General features: G+C 41.4%; 1 protein-coding gene across 7 annotated transcripts in view; it reads right to left on the bottom strand.

The window, feature by feature from the left end:
• The window catches only part of FSD1L (fibronectin type III and SPRY domain containing 1 like), a 254699-nt gene that overhangs the window by 211279 nt on the left and 24035 nt on the right, over window positions 1-19385 (bottom strand). The gene's annotated exons all lie outside the window — the stretch shown is intronic.

Here is a 19385-nt window from a genome sequence, read left to right as displayed (position 1 = left end):
TTTCTTCACACCATAAATAAGATGGACACTAACAGTTCAGCACTTCCCTTTTCATCGGTTTCCATGGCACGATCATGCCCCGCAGAAGCAATGCTTCTCAATAAAGAAAGAACTCTTCAAAGTTCGCTTCTGAGTAAGCAGGGAATGTGGCTCTCGCCCCATGAAATCGGTGGGAAACTTAAATTTTTAAGAAAAATGCTCAAATAAGTGCTTGACTGAAGACCTGCGTTTATCAAGAATTCAAGTAGAGGACGTTTCTCGGAAGAGCATGCATTACAGAAATTTCCCAACTAATGCTAAGCATGTGAAAACTTCAAGGGTTGGTCGTATATACAAAGAAAGAAATACTTAGAAACTGTATGCAGAGTGAGACCACACGCTTATTTATCCGTCCAAAGACTCATTTTATTTCGACTTGTGCAATTTTCTTTAAAACAAAAATGCACCCTAATCCTACAGCCACAACATCACACACAAGACACACTTGAAGCATGAACTACCATCACTATGGGGTCAGACTTTTTTGTGTTGTTCGAGAACATCTCGAAATGTCTTCTACTGATGTTTTGTTAGAGATCCACACAACTGCTTAGGCCCATAATATCTGACATCTATTCCACACTATGTGTAATTAATAAATTGGAATGCTTCCTCGCAGCCACCGCAGAGCAGGGCAGCAAAGCACTTGGAAAATAGAGGCAAGACCTTATGTTTCATGGAATGTTGTGGAAACCAGAGTTGTTACAAGTGTCTAACGAGCATTCGAAACAAGGTTGCCGCAAGTCCACAGAATATAACTTTATTTTTTTCATACAAGACAGGTATGTCTGCTAACACATTTAGTTTAGAGCTTTTAATTGATCTGCAACAGCAGTTCTTTCTTAGCAAAGCGGTTTAATGCTCCTCAGCAGTCTAAGGTTATAGTGCACATTTCGGATCACCTTGTGAATTTGAGCCTCCGGGGAGTCTTTTAGGATACCCAGTTTACGTTCTCAACAACATACAGCTGAACCGACTAACAACTAGAAAATAATTGAAAAAAAGCCTCAGATATCTTTTATTGTCCTAGGATGTCACCATTAGGAACTTATTACCTGAATGTTTACACTTATTTCGTTAGTGTTCATCCATGTCTGGAGATAGATATTGATGGTTTATGGGGGCTATCATTTGTATTTATCATGTCAAACAAGTCGTTGACCATCACCATAGTCGGCTGCATGTCGTACATGGGAAACAAAGAGGGTTATAGAGTGTTAAAACATTGAACCTCAAAAGTGGCCAAGATTGTAATTATTATTATACTTACATAGTGTTTACTACCCCTGACAAGGTGTTGAAGTGCTTTTCAGTGGGTAGCATGCTACTCCGGAGTCCAAAGTCGATTAGTGGTGGGTTAGTATAGGGAAATCTAAGTTGTTATTTCCAGCAGTGAACATATGAGTAGGTTAGTTGGATTGAATGAGATAATGGAAGGATAGGGGAGTCTAGAAAGTGTTAGCTGAGTGATCATAGTAATAAAATGAGGTTTTGGGATGAGTCAAAGGAAGGCTAGAGGAGGGAAGAGTCTAGAAAGGATTATTACGGAGATCAGGGTAGTAAAATGAGGTTTGGTATAGTCAAAGGAAGGAAGAGTCTAGAAAGTGTTAATTGAGAGATCATAGCAGTGCAATGAGGTTGAGGTAAATTAGAGAGGGGCGGTAGAAGATATATTGAAAAAGGTATAGGATGAGAGAGTAGTGAATTGGAAAGAGTTGAAGTTTTTTTTTTCTACAGTAGGAGTAAAGAAATAAATATATAGTTATATAAGTACATAGGAAGGTATATGGAAAATAATAGAGAGATATAAAGTTGCATCATGTAAAGTCCCATATGTATATGTATATGTATGAATAGGTAGAAACTCCAACTTTTAAGTATTGCTGTAAAGCTAATGTATTTATGTATACTTAATTGTTTTTTAATTTGTTAATTTATGTTCATTTTTATTTTAGATTTTCACCAATATTTCAAAGCAATAGGATACAATTGTTATAATCATATTTACACATCGTGAAAGATAAGATAACATAAAACAGAGACTAATAGGCAAATAATCAAATAACTTATAAGTAAACCATGCAGTGACATATACATGTTAAGCATGAACTAATATAAATTTAAATATATACAATTGTTAAGCAGGTCTATAGGAATATCTCGGAACGGTATTTATCAGGGTATGAGGAGAACATGCATATCTTAGCAGTGCTTAATTGGTACAGGCTGTTGCAGGTAGTGAGAACAGGTGCTCATTTTTGGGGAGCGGGATTCATGTTCATTTTTAGACTTTGAACCGGAGCGAGAGAGGGAGAGAAAGGCAGAGAAGGAAGAAAGAATCTGGAGAAAGATAGGAACAAAAGGACAATTGAAGAAAGCCTGGATGAAAAAGAAGTGACCAGAGTAAATTAAAGAGACAGGAAGTGTAGGCTGCTATAAGAAAAGTTTTTCATATGGATTTTTAAATTATGCGGGTTTGCAGTACTGTCTTGAACTCCTAAAACAACATGGGCCCATGCACATATTTTTAATTATATATTAATTTATTCTATAATTTCATCACTCTATGAAAGAATCATAAAAGAAGCAGTTCCAGTCACGGGATGAATCGCAAGGGAAACAAAAACAAAAGCACTGGCAAAGCCAAAAGCTCTGGTGTTGGCTGATGACCTTTCCGCAATGCTAATGCTTATTTTGTTTGCCAACTTTTTTTGTACGAAGGCACGCCTTGTATGAAAACCTTGTCTTAAAGGCAAAAGCACACACTGCACCAATAGTTGCTGTGGGTGGAGTACTTACTGTGCAGATATGCACATTGTGCAACAGCACAATGCTGTCCCTCAGTTAGGTAACTTAACAGCGCAAATGGGCTGACCCTATGCCCGATGCGGTTTTCTGTGTGTGGCAAAGGCAAAATATGAATGACACTAGAGCAGACTAGTGATTGGAAAGGGCAGACTGAAAGCCACAAAAATGTACGTACAGTATATATTTATTTGGATTATAAACATTAGGTATTGGCTAATGCCAAAACCTAACAAGCATTTGCAATGCAACAGGCCTTGCATTTGTGAAAGTTGGAGCTATTGACGTTGTAAAGTACAATGCCTTTTACCTATGTGTTTTGGTTTGGAGTGTAGTAGGATGTATGCCAGGTGCCACAGCAACCCTACCAAGCCTGTGGCTGCAGGAGAGAGGACACAACAAGGCTGCCATCTTGGGAGTGTTTTTGCCTCACTCCTACAGACTGGCTGTGATATTATACACAGGAGCCCAGAGGGAAGCTCTCTGCGCCTGTAACAGCAACTGTGGGTGTATTCAAGGTGGGGCCTCTTCAAACAGGAAGCAGTGCTATTAGAGTGCTGTTTTAGACAGCGCTTAGGAAGTGACATCTGCAAGGTCGCAGTAGCTGTAAGAGGACTTTCAAAGCCATGACACCAGTGAATTCTAAGAGGAAGTGATCGAGTTTGCTCCACTTTTGTGCCCTATGACACGCTGCTCCTCTCACTGTGGAACCCTTGTGTTAGCTTCTTTGGACTACAGGGTTAGGAAAATGGCTGCCCTATTAACTGAACTCTACTGGAAGAGGCCCAATTTGCATCCAAAGGATGGATATTTTTTGCTATCAAGCTTGAGGCCGTGAAGTGCTTGGGTTTGGAGTCACAACTCCTTTTCCACCATTTGGAGACAACACCTTTTGCCATCTTCGTGCCTAGAACTAACCTATGTGCTTGACTGGTGACCCTCCGGAGCATGTGGTGTCGCCTAGTGTTAAGCTCTTCTCAGGTCAGTTGGTTAATGCACCCATTGCAGAGGTCTTGACAGAATAAGAATGTCTCAGATTATAATCCATATACAGCTTTTTTTAATCTCTTCATCTATTCAAGGTCGATGCAAATTAATTAAGCAATTTTGTTAAGAACGGCACCAGCTTTGCAGCGCCATGAAATGTTAGAACTTGTATCACCAAACACTTTCTAAATAAAGGAGTTATTATCAGACTACCCCAATATGCACCAGACAAAGCACCCTAGGGGAAAGGATGTGGCGTTAGGACCAAAGTTACTAACTTTGAAGCTGGGGGATCACGGTTCGAATCTCGGTGTCGGCTCAACAACCTGTGATACTGAGTAAATGACTTAATCTCCCCTTGCTACCAAAAATAAATGTGTTCTCTTGTACTGTAACTGGTGCTCATGTAAAGGGTTGTAATACTTTTGTATCCAGTTTGTGCTATATAAAACTGCAAAAAAGAAAGCGCTCCAATACCTTTGTGTTGAGTTTGTGCTACATAACGCTGCAAAAAATAAATAAAAAAAGACCTCGCAGGATGAGGAAGAAACAACATATGGCCACGCAGCATGAAGAGGCAAGGTAAAAGAGAAAAATAGTGCGCCACACTAAGTTACATGGCCGATGATGCAATAATGCATGTAATAGGGTCAGCCTCCAAGGAGGTAACAAACCAGTCTCAAGCTGGGACAAATGTAAAGCATTTACCAATGACATCAAGGGATTTTTGAAAGGCAGGTACAGGAACCAATGAAAGTGAAGGGCATTAAATGAGCGTGGTTAAAGCCCACAGAATAGATTACAACATGTTGAGAAGAACAGTGCTTGTGCGCTGCTATGCTCGACCTAAAAATGAAAGAATTAATTAAGATCCATAGCATGGCTTTCCCTGAAAAGCAGACATGGGCAGCACCCTGCAGCATAACAAACAGCCTGATGCGTGAAAAAGCACAAAACTGTTGTTTACAATACATCCTTTTACAGGGGTCGAGAGAGAGCAAATAAAAGGACATTAATGAATAAGCCTTATAATTTGTCACACCACGATAATCCATTAATTATAACGTTTTTGTAGAGTTTCTCCAAGTAGTTAGAAACAATTGCAAATTTTAATTAAATTTGTAATGTTTTGCCAATAATTTCTCAAAATTTACGAAACCTAACTTTTTAGTTGGCACATCACTAATGTGCTTCACAGACACATTCATGTTTTACTAAACAGTTTTAAAAACTCCCAATTTCTCCCAAAAAAGTCTTGGCCTGTTCAACCAGGCTCAGCATTTTTTTTTATCAGACACTCATCTTAAATAAATGTCTAATCCGGAGCAACAAAGCAACGCTTACTTTTGTTCCATGCTTTTTGCTCCGTATGGAGAGTTCCTGAAAGCAGCCTCAGAGATCTCACTGAAGACTGAAATAACCTTAAAGGAAGAGTTTTACAATGAAGGTCCCCACCAGTGCAAACTTCCCACAGCACAAAGCTAATGGGCCAAGCCTGGAGGGATCACTACCACAGCAAACAAACGCATCAGCGCCTAAAGCAGTACATTACCCAACGTTGTTAAGGTAGGAAACGCCTGAAAAACAGTGTGACAAATCGGTGTCAAAACAGACAGAGAACTCAAATCAGCCAGGCAAAAGGAATGCCAAAAGTTTCAAAATCCAAACTTGTTTGCCTGTTCACTTTTCGTAGTGCTCCTCTTAGGCTTCTCTTATTCCACCTGCAATTGTCCTTGAATAACTTGCGTAAATGCACATTTTCTCTCTAACCTGAACAGTAACAATGTGTAGCGAAATAATGCAGCTTCACCATACACCCTAACCAAATCCTCTAACCCAGTGTTTCCCAACCTTTTGATTTCTGTGGACCCCCACCTCAACATTAATGCAACACGGGGACCCCCACTGAATCATCATTGGAATCCGGCGACCCCCTCCTGACTCATTACCGGAAACTGGGGACCTAATTTCTCAACATTTGTTAATATTCTTTAGTTTTCTAAGCTCTCGCGGACCCCCTGAAAGGGCTTCGCGGACCCCCAGGGGTCCCCGGACCACAGGTTGGGAACCACTGCTCTAACCCAGAGGTCTTCAATCTGGGGGGTCACGACCCCCAGGGGGGCCACAGAGGCTTGGGCAGCGGGTCCTGCATTCCCCAAGCCTCACTTCTCCTATCATTAAATGCCTCAGCCGAACTTTGATTTACTGAGTCTCCTGTGCTGGGAAATAAAGCCACACAGACAGCTAAAAAACACTTTCATGCCAGGGTCCCTGCTTCCTGAATGAAATGGAAATGTGCGCTACGAGTGGCTCTGCAAAGTAAAGGGTAATCTGCAACTATAAAGGATGTTTGGGAGCTGGTTCTTGGCTTTAAATGATCGAGTCACTCAAAGCTTTATTATAACAAACATTTATTCTTTATGAGTAGTAGTGCAGAGTTAACCACTGTACTGTGAAGTGTGATTTTAATTGTAATTTTATTTACATAGCGCTTACTTCACCTGGAGGTGTTGAAGGGACAGCTATTAAATATGGCATTACACGTGCTCTGATATTACTTAAATCTACATTTTGAAAGCACCGTTTTATCTTAAACCTTTTTGTAGTGACCTATAAAATAATGCCTCACATATTCACAGTGCTTTCTGTCACAGGATGTGACCTTGTGGCACTAAAAATACTCAACTCACTCTTCTCCACTGCACCAACCAAGATTTAATTATTTTGCTTTTCCTTTACACACAGACCTCTGCAGTGCACGAATAGAGGTTTCATAATGCACTACAATGCATCGCCCAATGAGTAACATCTTTCATTTTTTTCATGTAAGCTCACTGTTATTTTATATGTAGCTACCTGATCGTGAAAGACTTAAAAATATGTACAGAATATTTTGGGACTTATTTATGAGAGGCTTGCACTGCAAAAGCATTACATATTTGATGCTCCTGTGGCACAAGCCTCTCATTCATACCTATGAGGCGACGCAAAGCAACTCTGCATGGCGTGATAGATATTGAGTAAGGCAAAGCAGCGCAAGCCACTGTGTTACCATACTTTGGCCCAAGGAGGCAATCCATGGGCATTGTGGTGGGTGTTCCCACACAACACCCATGGATTTTGAGGCTGCCCTAGATTTACAAAACCACTTAAACTGGAGCAGTGCCAAAATCCATATGCCTTCCTAGAGCAGGCGTAATGAGGAAAAATGTTTTAATTTCTCCTTGTTTATTCCTCTTTCCATGTGTGGTGCTATCTGCCACACATATAGAAAGAGGAAAATGCCTCTCAGGATTGTTTTTGTGCAGGGAGGTATTCCTTCCTGAACAAAAACATCCCGCCTTCGTTGGTGGTAGGCAGCAATTTGTGCACCAGCACAGGCTGAAAGAACAGGAATGCACTGTATTTCATAAATACGGTCCATTCCTGCCCTTTTATACTGCTGTAGGGTAGTGTAGCAAGAATACTTGCACAACTGCCCTTCGCCAATTCCTCATGAATTAGGACCTTGTTTTTAGCCACACCTTTGACCACACCCCCACACTCACTGACCTCTGGCTTGCTAAATACTGTTTAATAGTGTTTCCTCACCATAAAAATGATTTGCTGTGGGAATTGGGGACGTTTATGATTGTCAATGAGGAGGAGCACCAGGTTCTAGAAATTTTTGTCAGAGGGGGTCCTTACACCTGAAACATTTTGAGAGGGGATCCCAGCATCAAAAAGTTTGAAGACCTCTGCTCTAACCTAACCATCTGTGGCTCAACGTATCCCTATCACTCACTAACAACCGTAGACTTAACACACGAATAGGCAATGCAAAACAAAACAAATCTGTATTTTTTAAAAATAGTTTCAAGCACAGAATCATAGAATGTTGCGTGCTACACTTCCTCAACTGTACGGCACAATCTGTGATGTAACTATATTACGGGAAATAACTATATGTACTTTAAAAAGGGGTTCGGATGTAGGGTGCTACTTCCAGAAAAGCGCTTTAACCCCTTGTCAGTGGCAGTAGGTGCTACATAAGAGCAACTCTCTGCAAACTCACGTCACCTTCGTAGCAGCTACGCATCTTTTTGCTAGAAAACGCTCACAGCCCCAAAATAAATAAGCTGTCACAGACCAGCTCCAGAGAAGCCTGTGCGAATTAAAACGTTTGGGATTGTACATTTAAAGAAAGTGTGTATTGTTATTCAATACATTCAAACCAGAACAACAACTGCAAATACTATCATTCTACGTGTAAGCTAAGCAAATAACAGAAATCCCACTCTGATCACAATCAATTGAGGTTTTTTTTTTTACAAACATATTACTCCTAAATGAGTCACTTGGAAATTAAAGCAGCACCCCGATGGCTGCCACTTGAAAACACAGATTTGAAAGTACCTGAAAAAGGAAATAGTCCCTCAAATTAACCATCTCAAATGATAACGAAATAGTATTTGCATGCCATTCTGAAAATCCAGCTGACGAAAACTTGTGGTAGCATAAGCACACCGCAAAAAATCCAAACGCATATACAATCAATCTTATGCATAATTATGAACTTACTGTTGCCACATAATTCAGCCTAAGCTGCAGATCTCAACAAAAATATATAGTTTATTAATCAAGCTGATCAAAAATGATCAAGAAGAGTCTGACACTTATATTTTAATATATTTGCAGCGGGTGAAAAAACGGAACTTCTTGAAAGGCCAATGACAATTTCAGCTTATATGTTTATGGCATCAAATCAGCAGTAATTTCAAAATGGCAATCAGAACTTAGAAAAAATCCCTCCAACGTGCTGCCTTTTTAAAAGTCAGATGTTTTTGGGGGGGTGGGGGGGTTTAAAGGTTTTTTTACCTTTTCCTGATGCGGACTAGTTTGATAGGAGTGCAATAGTTATTGCTTGCTAAAGATTGGGTCTCTGGTTATGCACTGGTCTGTGCAATTAGATGTCAAATATTTGTGTAAAGTAGGATTTGTTTCACTGAAAAGGGGCGCAAATTACATAACTTTCTCCTTCCATGGTACTTTCTGGAGACTCAAGTACTATGACAAAATCAGCTAGAGAAAAGCCAAAGTGAGCTGAATGCAGGGAAGCAAAAAACCCTGCAGGTCTGCATATTTCTGGAGTTAGGTTGGAGACTAAATTCAAGAACTGTAGCAGCGAAAGAGTTTTTCTTCTCATAGAATTACAACTAATACAAAACAAAGATTTCTATGTTCTCTGAATGTTAATTTTAACAGGGTATATGACTGTTTTTGGGGGCGTACACATAGACAGCATCAAAACGTACTTATTGAAGGCCTTAGTCCAGCTTTTATACAACTTTGACAATAAATATCATCCACATGGAACCCCCACAATTTGAGCCATGCCTGCTGACAGTTTCAAATGGGTACCTAAATTGTAACTGTATTTATACATTGCCTACAATCCCTGACAAGGTGTTGAATTGCTTTTCGGCGAGTAGCACAATTCTCCAGAACCCAAAGGTGAATTAGTGGTGGTCAGTTTCTCTCCAAAGCAACCCAGTGAATGTCCTCGGAGGCATTTGGTTAGACAAAAGTCTACACAGGCTTATTATGATTTTATTATGATCCAATTGTCCTATGTTGCGGTAGGTGCTTAATGAACTGGAAGTCCATAATAGCCTGGGATGTCAATTTACTGGCTGCAGGCCCCAGCCCATTCCTGGAACAAAACTATAACATGCTTTGTGCAATCTCCAAAGTGAAACACACCTCTCCAAACAAATTGTTGTACTATGTACGTATTTAACAAACTGCTTCTCTGAATAGGTAACAGCAACCAAGCAATGTTTACTGTAGCACATTGTAGGTGCTTTCTACTAGTTTCTCCGTAATGAAGCGTGAAATAAAAAAAAGCACTTATAACAAGAATCGGTTGGGGGTTTGTAACCAATTTTCTGGCAGATGTTAGTATATATACTATAAACAATACATACAAAATACCGTAAATGAAAGCAAATGGAGGTCAGATGCAGTACGGAGATCCTCAAAAACCCAGAATTCAAAAGCTGGCACTTGAGGGACACACATTTAGTGTTTCATGTGGGGAGTAAGGAACGAAAAAAAGTGATCAGCTAAAGCTCTTTCCCAATTCACGCAGCTTCTCCAGAATTTTTTGGGGGGGACGGGATTACTGCTTTAAAAGGCATGCACTCCTATAAAAGAAGTCAATCATTCCACCCAGGACAGCTCTGATAAGTCGGTTAAGGGAACACAAACCTCAAGATCAACTATACAACATCTTCAAAAGACTGATGTTGATTCAAATAATTACCCTAAAGTTGGTTCAAGGTGGTATATAATAATCAGCTCATTTTGAGTACGATTGGGCGTAACAGGAAATAAGCCTTGAAAAAGGATAAGTCTATGCCTGCATCACTCCCTTCCCTGGGAATTCATGAAGTAGCTACTCGCTGCTCAAGAACCATCAGTTTACTGTGGATAATAGAGAATTACCTTTTTCCTGAGAAATTGTGGGGGAAAGTAATTAGACACAAATATGTTAGAGAGTGGGTAAACACATTCTATAACATTGCCCTGAAATATTGTTTTCAGTTCATTATAACCACTTAAGAAAACATCTAAGCTGAGTTTTGATTTGATTAACCAAGTTACAAGGGTTATCTATCTCAGCTCAACTTATGTGCATATATGTTGTTGTTTGGGGGAAACTGAGCAATTAAAAATATTTAAAAAAAAGAAATAGGCTAGTCCATACACAAACATTAACAAACCAGAACGTGTGTTAAACTAAGTGCCCATGGCCAACGGGTGTGTGTCCATTTTCTTTGTTCCCAGGCCACTTTGGTATAACAGCAGTGGCTACAAGACATTTGCACAACTCCTCCCTAAATAAAAAACATTGTGCTGGTTCTCTGTGTGACAACATGATTTCACAGGGTCATTCTATCATTGGCATGCAGGACTTCGCCTTAGGGCTGTGCCATATTGCAGACATGGGTGGAGCGGGGAAGGAGCCATCAAGGAGTGCCCTAGAAAGGTGGACAGTGGCCCCATGGACCCCTCCATCCAGCTACCCTCCTGCAGGCGAGTGCTGGCACTCACTGCACCCATCAACAAGGGACCCTCTGCCCTCTCAAATGCAGGCCACATTACTGCCTACAGTGTAAGGCAGAAAGGCGACTTTAAACAGTTGTCCATCTTTGGCTGATGCACTGCACATGGTGGGGGCAAGTTCACAGAAGAGCGGCAGACAGCACATTTACTGTAATATGGCACACTGCTCCAGATCTGCACCTTGTGCACCCACTTAAAAGTGTACCGTGGTATGGACCTGGTAAGTGCACCTTAACTTTAATAGAGTCCTCAGAGTTTAAATGAAAAAGCATCCACAATAGAAGGGTAGGTGACCAAGACCCCAACCTGTTTTCAAAGTAACAAAACATGACAAAGCAGTACATTATCATTGTTATTTCCTCACAATATGTCCTGACATTAATCAGATGCATTAGAAGCTTAGTGATGCATTGGCCGCTAAATGTTAAGCCACCTTTCTCGTGGCTAGAATGAAGATCTAAGACTCCTCATTCTTTTGTGGTCTCACTCCAGCTATCACGTTAGGATGTACAGGGGGAAGCTAATCTTTTATATACTGTCACCTACAACTGGATCTGGTTCAGATACGCTGATCAAGACATCTTCCAATATATTTGTTTAAGCCTTCAGAAAAGCAAAACATTCCTCATATCTTTTGGCGTGTGCGGAGGATGCCTAAGGATTGGCTATTGTGTACAGTTTTGGTACAGGGAACCTATACATTCGGAAATGTTAGAATATTCTCTGCCATTTGAGATGTACCCAACAAATACTGTGATTCACAATAGTAACAGGTATGACCTAGAGATTACAGTGATAACATATGTATTTGTTTTAAACCTCACAAAATCGAGGCAGCTCGGAGAACAGTGCCAAATGTGGGCATCTGTAGGTCCTTCCGTTATAGAACGAAGATGGAGTTATTTCTTTGGATGTAGGAAATTTGGCTTTGCTTCTGCCCAAAATAAGGATCCTGAAAAATCAGGACACTGACGCAACTGCTGTGAGGATTGTCCTAAGATTACAATTGAAAGTGACTGCAAGCATGCTTTGCTTGGATATTAAAAATACTTCTTACTAAAGCACTTTAGAAAACATATTTTACGTGTTGTTCCTGGTTGCCATCCTAGGTGGTCTTCATCAAGTTCCCCTTTCAAAGTCTGCAAAATCTTGTAATTCTCGAATATTTTGTCACTGCTCAATGTCAATACGCTCTCATGCCCCTCTGTAGAGGTAATTTAGGATTCTGGAACGTGTTCATGCTTTGGCTACATCAAGCCATGTTTTTATCTGGCTCTTTATTGGTAGCAATGAGATAATATTCGGGGGAGTGGATGCTCAATGGACCTGAAAACTTTTTTCAATTCCTAATTCTCTATGAATTTAAAAATCATTAAGTCATAGGCAAATTTGATTTGTAAATTTAGCTACAGACCAATCATTCGAGAAAAAGCTTAAAACAGTTCCCGTGTTCCTATGGCAATGTAAAACGCGACCTTGCATTTTGTTGCCAGGATGTTTTATGATCCTCTGTATGCTTTTCACTGCAGTCAAACAAAATGAATACACAATACAAGAAAAGCAAACAACCCGAATGAAGCAGGCTCCTCCATCGGTCAATACATAAAACTTAGATGCAACCTCTCCTTTGATCTACAAATGCTTAATGCACGGGACATGACTGAGACATTTCCACATTTCTGAAGACCAGGTGCACTGGAATGGGAAAAAACACAAGTATTATGTTTTGATGTAGAAGAGCACAATACAGCTACAAATATGTCATTTGAAAACGTATTTGTTTAGTGGGGGTTTTGTTAAGTGTTAACTGTCATTTTACAATAAATGATGCACTGACCAGGACAAAAGAAAAAAAGAAGCAAAAATAACGGAATCAACAGTAGGCCATTAGCCCAGACGGAAGAATGGGATACCACCGCTGGCATTCTTTGTAGACCATAAAACTTGCATCACATATGGTTATGCAGATAAATGGTCTTTGTAGGCAATCCAGGGGATGTTGTATTTGTATCTGGCTGTCTGGGTTTGCTTTCTGCATCGAGGAAGCGACGTGTAGACCATGCAAGAAGGCTGCTTATGACTGGTAATCACAAAAGGATCCCATGTACTAACAAGCTCTGCCATTTCAATCTTTGTTGCATTTGTAAATTAGAATTTCAGAGTTATCTTTTGGGCTTAGTGGTGACAGAACTGTACTGTGGAGACTATTTAGACCCAATGTACCTCCCCCTTGAAAGAGCCTATCTTTCAAAGTCCTTTCTTTAGAGGTTGTGTCAATGCACTGCTTTGAGCCACCAGAACGATTTAGAGTCAGAACAACTTTATAGGCCCTTTTAGTGGTTAGGGGAGGGAAAGGACAGGACAGCAGTCAGTGGAATGGTTACCAGTATGCCGAGGACTGGCAGACTTGTACTCGAAAACAGGGGACAGGGTATGCATATTGACCCGGAGGCCAACGCAGAAGACAAGGTAAAAACCCAGGAGGTGTGTTTACACTGCCTCCCCGAGTTACACTGGATGTGCAGCCAGATTTCCCAGGAGCGACTGCTACACTACTGACACTATGCCAGAGACTATTTAATTAGGTCCCTCCCACAAGAAGGAGGAATTTAAATACTAATCAAGAGGATTGCCGATGAGGAACTGTTCTAACAAGTGCAGGTTCTATATCACGGGGCTGCTTACTCCACGTGTGTTGCATTGTGATGAGGCTCAAAAGAGCATTGTAAAAGCAATTCAGTGCACCACTATTTCACATCCAAAACGATGCTGCATTTCTCTTAACTCAAATTTCACAAGTTCTGTATCTACCCTGTTCTGGTGATAAAGTAAATAAAAAGGTTTATGCCTGGATTAAACAAAATAAGACATGAATTTCAAGGCATGCAATGAAGAATGCCGTGGCCGCTGAGGAACAATTACAAAGCGCATAGTCAACATCTAAAGCACATAAAAAAAAGCCCCACTGCGCTTGTTCAAGAAGGAACGCCCTCTTAAACTCAAGGAAACACTTTCGAATTATAATTTTGTAATATTCCTCACTCTCGCCCAAAAGTGTTTTTGGCTACCCAGATCAGCATTCTGTGGCCCACAAAACTTCACAAAAGTGTCACTTTTGGACACCTACTTTTGGCGGGCCTCCATATCTAGGGATAACACATTAAAAAAGGGATGTGCCTTATCAACTTCCTGAGACTTTATAGACAGACGTGCATCGAATCAACTCCAAGGGAATGCTACGGGTAAGTAATGGGGAGAACAACTGAGAAGCTGAGTAACAGCACTCCAGTAAGTAATGACGAAGATGAGAAAGAGGCGGGATGGATGAGGAAATAATGTTATTATATCCCCGAGGTCATCAACTTACGTAGTTAGTTGGGTTTTAAGGCTACTGACCTACTTTTAGAAGACTACTGTCTCTCAATATATGTGCTATGACGGCCTGCAGTCCTTACTGCCAGAACCACAACTTCGATGTGTGAATTGAAGATCACTTGAACAGCGCTAACAAACCCGAGTGTTACTTGAGAAAATCGGAACAGAAGACTGAAGGTTAAATCTCCCGAGCCAGGGAACAAAAGTCCTTGGCAGCAGGAGAGTGAAAAGCTACACTGTTGCTGCCCTCAGACTGGTCCTCTGCCGAAGTGTGCGCAGCGACGAAACCTAACATGATCACCCCGCCACCATCACAGAAGGTGACGAGGGTACCCGAGCCTCCCATATCTTCATTTACCTTCTGGGGGCTCATCTGAACGATTGCCTGCCCCCACTCAAACAGTGTGCATGGAAGGATATGTAAGAGCTATAAGGCAGCGCCTACGTTTCTCGCTAATGGGACTTATCATATATGCTGATCGCCTTACGTCAGGGCTTAAAGGTGGTTGGATCATGAGAAGGACAGCGATAACTGCAACACAGCCCACAGCTTACTCCTTCCCCTGTTGTTCCGCCGAAAAGGAGGAAGAGTCCTTATGCAGCCTTCATTCGCTCGAAAGCAGCTGCCCTACCTTTTGCAAACACACATTAAAACATCCTGCCTCCCAAAGCCTGTTGTCGGACAACCAAGCAACTTGTGACGACGAAAACGGTTCCTACAGTTCATGTATCACATTAGGAAACCTTACAAAAAATTAGAATCTCTAGAAAAGTAGGTTAAAGAAATACTTCAATTAAACAATCGCTAAATCTTTTAGCAACGTGACCCCAATGGCCGTCTCTCAGGAAATGTCATAATAGCTATTCTGGGGAAAAGTCGCAAAGCTCTCAAGACTTCGCGTTGCAGTGTGCCTTTTAAAATGTAAGCTGGACATTTAGTCATTTGCAGTGGTTGCAGAAGCCCTAAATGGACGCTGTGTAAACAAATATTTCATTAAAAGGACTGCTGAAAACGACCGTGAGTTATTTTATCATCCTGCCGTGAGAGACTATCAGTCCTTACACCTTAAACGGTCAGATCAAGAAAAAAACATGTTACGCCTGTCTGCGAGAAAACGATTGACATGTTCTCCCTGCACTGTAGAAGAAAACGCACTCACTCTTATGTCAGTGCGAAATACTAGGGCTCGAGGCCAACTGCGGCGGACAACTAATCTGACCAAATACCGTTGTTCTCTCTCCTGATGTCCGGCTGTCACGTCTCTGAGCCAAGCTGTCCGTCAGTCGCACTCACTAAATTAAGCTCTGAATTGGATGCGTCAGAGGATCTTCAATCCACTTTTGGCTGTGTACCTCCCCCCCCATCCACGTCCCCCTCGTTAACAAGATTCAAAAGAACCAAAGAAAACACAGTGCCAAACAGATAATAGCCAACTTTTTTCCGAATTAAATATCCGATTTGTCATAAAGTTCAACGTTCTTTTTGGTATTAAGGCACGAATTGCCCTGCATGTAACAAGTGACTATAATTTATAAGAATAAAGACTCTAAAAGACCATTAAAAAGTAAAATAAAAAGGGGGATCAAATAGTAAATATATAATGGTAAATATGGCTGCCTACGCTTTATGGGATTGCCTTCTTCATTCTAAAGTTTATTGTATGCGCCGTTCAGTAGTTTGCAAATTGCGCTGGAGTTTCATATTGAGTGATTTCGGGCCAGATGTAGGAAAGGATTTGCAAGTCGCAAACGGCAAAAACTGCCGTTTGCGAGTTGCAAATCGCTTTTTCCTATGCAGAAATGCATTCTGCGAGTCGGACCCGACTCGCAAAATGCATTTCCGACTCGCTAATAGGAAGGGGTGTACCCTTCCTATTAGCGACTCGCAATGCTATGTATATTCATTTGCGACCGCGATTGCGGTCGCAAATGAAGGCGCAGTTACCATCCACTTGAAGTGGATGGTAACCCAGGCGCAAACGGGAAGGGGTCCACATGGGACCCCTTCCCCTTTGTGTCTGGCCATTAAAATAATTTGTCAGGGCAGGCAGTCGTCCAATGGACCACTACCTGCCCTGAAAAATACTGAAACTAAAGGTTTCGTTTTTTTTTTCACTGTGCAGCTCGTTTTCCTTTAAGGAAAACGGGTTGCACTTTGAGAAAAAAAAACTGCTTTATTTGAAAGCAGTCACGGACATGGTGGTCTGCTGTCTCCAGCAGGCCATCATCCCCGTGAGTGCCCAAACTCACAATGGGGTCGCAAATTGCGACCCACCTCATTAATATTAATGAGGTGGGTCTTTGCGACCCCATTGCGAGTAGCAGAAGGTGTCTGAGACACCTTTCTGCATCCCAAATTGCAACTTGCAATTTGCGAGTCGCAGGGACTCGCAAATTGCAAGTTGCAATTTGGGACTTTGCTACATCTGGCCCTTCATGCCTGGGGTCATTTAATGTATAATGGTTATAAACAACTTGATTATAGGTAATGATTGATTGCAACAGAAAATAGGTGATCGAGACACAGTTAGCTACCAATACTAAGATCACTTGCTGTTTATGATTTTTTGGATTGTTGATGAAAAAAAATCCTTTTTTACAATCATAACATTTCTAAGAAACAATAAATGAGGCCGACGGTCATAAAAAAATCAATTATGATGAGTGAAAGAAATAAAGTTGGTCACTACCACTTAAATGGCTACCTCAGCAAAGTATGGGGATTCCTGACGAACAGCGGCTCAAAGTAACGAACGGTCTTTAAAACACATTTGCTTGGAACAAGTTGTTTTATGCGGCCTGTATTTTTAACCGCTTTTGCAACACACAAGTGGCTACACCTGGACTGTGAAAGTCGAATCTTTGCGTTAGAAGTGCTCCTATCTACACTATGGACTTGGCCTGCACAGTCAGGGAAAAAAACAAACAAAAAAAAAAAGACCTGTGCAAGCAGCGCAAAGGTCAGGAAAGTTCCCGGGCCACACCCAGAAACAAAGCTCTACCAAATATTCAGCCATGCAGGTAAAAGGTTGATCTGCTTCAAAATTACCTAGCTGAATATCGACATTTAAAAAAGGAAGAACCAGAAAAATATAAAATGCCAATTACACTTTTATATTGCTTTTCAACGGTTTTCACGACAACAAATAAATATTCTGCAAGTTAGTTTTCCAATTGTTTAAATTTGGTTTACGGTGGAGGATGGGAGGATGACTGTACAGTTTTTCCTTTCCTACCACTACTTCCCAAATATCTCCTTTGACACACACCTGTGGGGGACACATGTACCACGCTTTTGCAGCTGCTAACCCTCCAATTCTGTAAAATACAGGGGTTGCAACCACAAATACCATTTTAAGCCTGTACGATAGATACCCATCTTGTATTTCAGAAACGTTTTTCCGAATCGCAAAATGGGCTCAGAAATCATTACCAAATCGTGATTTAAAAAGTGGAGCGTTAGGGATATTCCTTCCAAATTGCAATTTGATAATGGTATATCTCGGTGGTTTGCGACCATAAAACATGCCACAAACTAATGATCAATTGCTGACTCCCAAGTTAGGGTGGTAAATGTTTCGCAAATGGGAATTCAATCTGGGTAGCAGCTTCAGGGTAGAAGACAATGGACCGGTGATCCGTGCCTGCTCCCACCGAAAAATAACAGCCCTGGTTCTTTTAACCTGTAGGTGCGGGGATTGGCCACTGGCCAATGCCAGCACTACCTCCAAGGTGCAAGTCACGACCAGTGGCCGACACCAGGGAGGGGGTTAAAAAAAAAAAAACAGGAGACACGGAAGAGCTTCTGTGTCTCCCCCTGAAATCCCACCCGGCCCTTTGTGACGTCAGTGTGCCTGTTTTACCCACTGGAGCAGGAAGCCCGCTTCCTGCTTCGGCAGGGAAAACAGGCCCAAACGTGCCTCCCCACCGTTCGGGAAGGCCTCGTTTGAACGGGGAGATTCACCCTTTCAAACAAGGCCCTCCTGAAACAGCTTCCTGGCTAGAGGGCCAGGAAACCCCACTAGACACCAGGGATTTCAAGTTTGCCCCCTCAGAAAATAAGTAAGGTAACCCTGGAGGGGGGGGGGGGGAATCTAAAAAAAAATCTTTTTTAAGCAGGGCGCTCCCGTGTGGGGTCAATTTTTAATAGTTGTATGGTTTGCCCGGGGGCCACTATATATGTCTATATAGAGAATGATAGAGAGATCACTTTTCTCAATGCATGTGTGGTTTCTCTGGGGGCTGCAATCAGCCCCCAGGAAAACCACACCCACTTGTAAAAGTGATTATATATATATATATATATATATATATATATATATATATATTCCCCACCAGTTCTCTTGCAGTTGCAGCTTGCGTCTTCAAAGCAGTGCACATACTTTGACATCTTTCAACTGTAGCTTTTAAGCAGCAATAAAAAAGTCAAGTAACTCTTGTGATTATGTTTCTGCTACAAAAGGATCTGACTTTTGTCTAGTGGCAGTTCTGATGCCATAAAGTAGCACAGAAGGTTTATATGCCTACTGCAAAGATCAAATCTGCATTTTATGTAAATACCTGAGTGAATTAGTAAAGCCAGCCATTACCTGCGCTATAATACAAATGAAATGTATGTGCGAGGGGGGCTATGGAGAGATGAAGGGCACTTTTGCTTGGTGGTAGTGAAGGAATCCAATGAGGATGTCATGGGGGAGGGAGCAACAATAATGATTGTTGGACTGGGCGCCAGAGGAGCTAAAAACAGTGAAGACTGGTATGTGACAATAGTGTGTCTTTTTTGGATTTTTTTGAGTGTCTTGAGAGAACATGCTGATTGAGGGAAGAAGCAAAGGTAAGGTGACTGACCTTTACTGTTGCACGCATCACACCCACACCCACCCACCAGCAATTTCGGTACTGTCTACATATGCAAGTGTTTTAGAGTGAGAGTTTAGCCAGTTAGCAGAGATGGCGTCTCGGATGACTGCTGCTCAGGCCCTAATTCGGGGTATAGAAGTCAGCTCTGAAGTAGGATCAGAGACTGAGACAGCAGATAATGAGACAGCATCTGAGTGATAGGACAATGGCGC

The sequence above is a fragment of the Pleurodeles waltl genome, chromosome 1_2 (assembly GCF_031143425.1).
Source record: "Pleurodeles waltl isolate 20211129_DDA chromosome 1_2, aPleWal1.hap1.20221129, whole genome shotgun sequence".
NCBI lineage: Eukaryota > Metazoa > Chordata > Amphibia > Caudata > Salamandridae > Pleurodeles > Pleurodeles waltl.
This window is presented reverse-complemented; position numbering and strand designations above follow the sequence as displayed.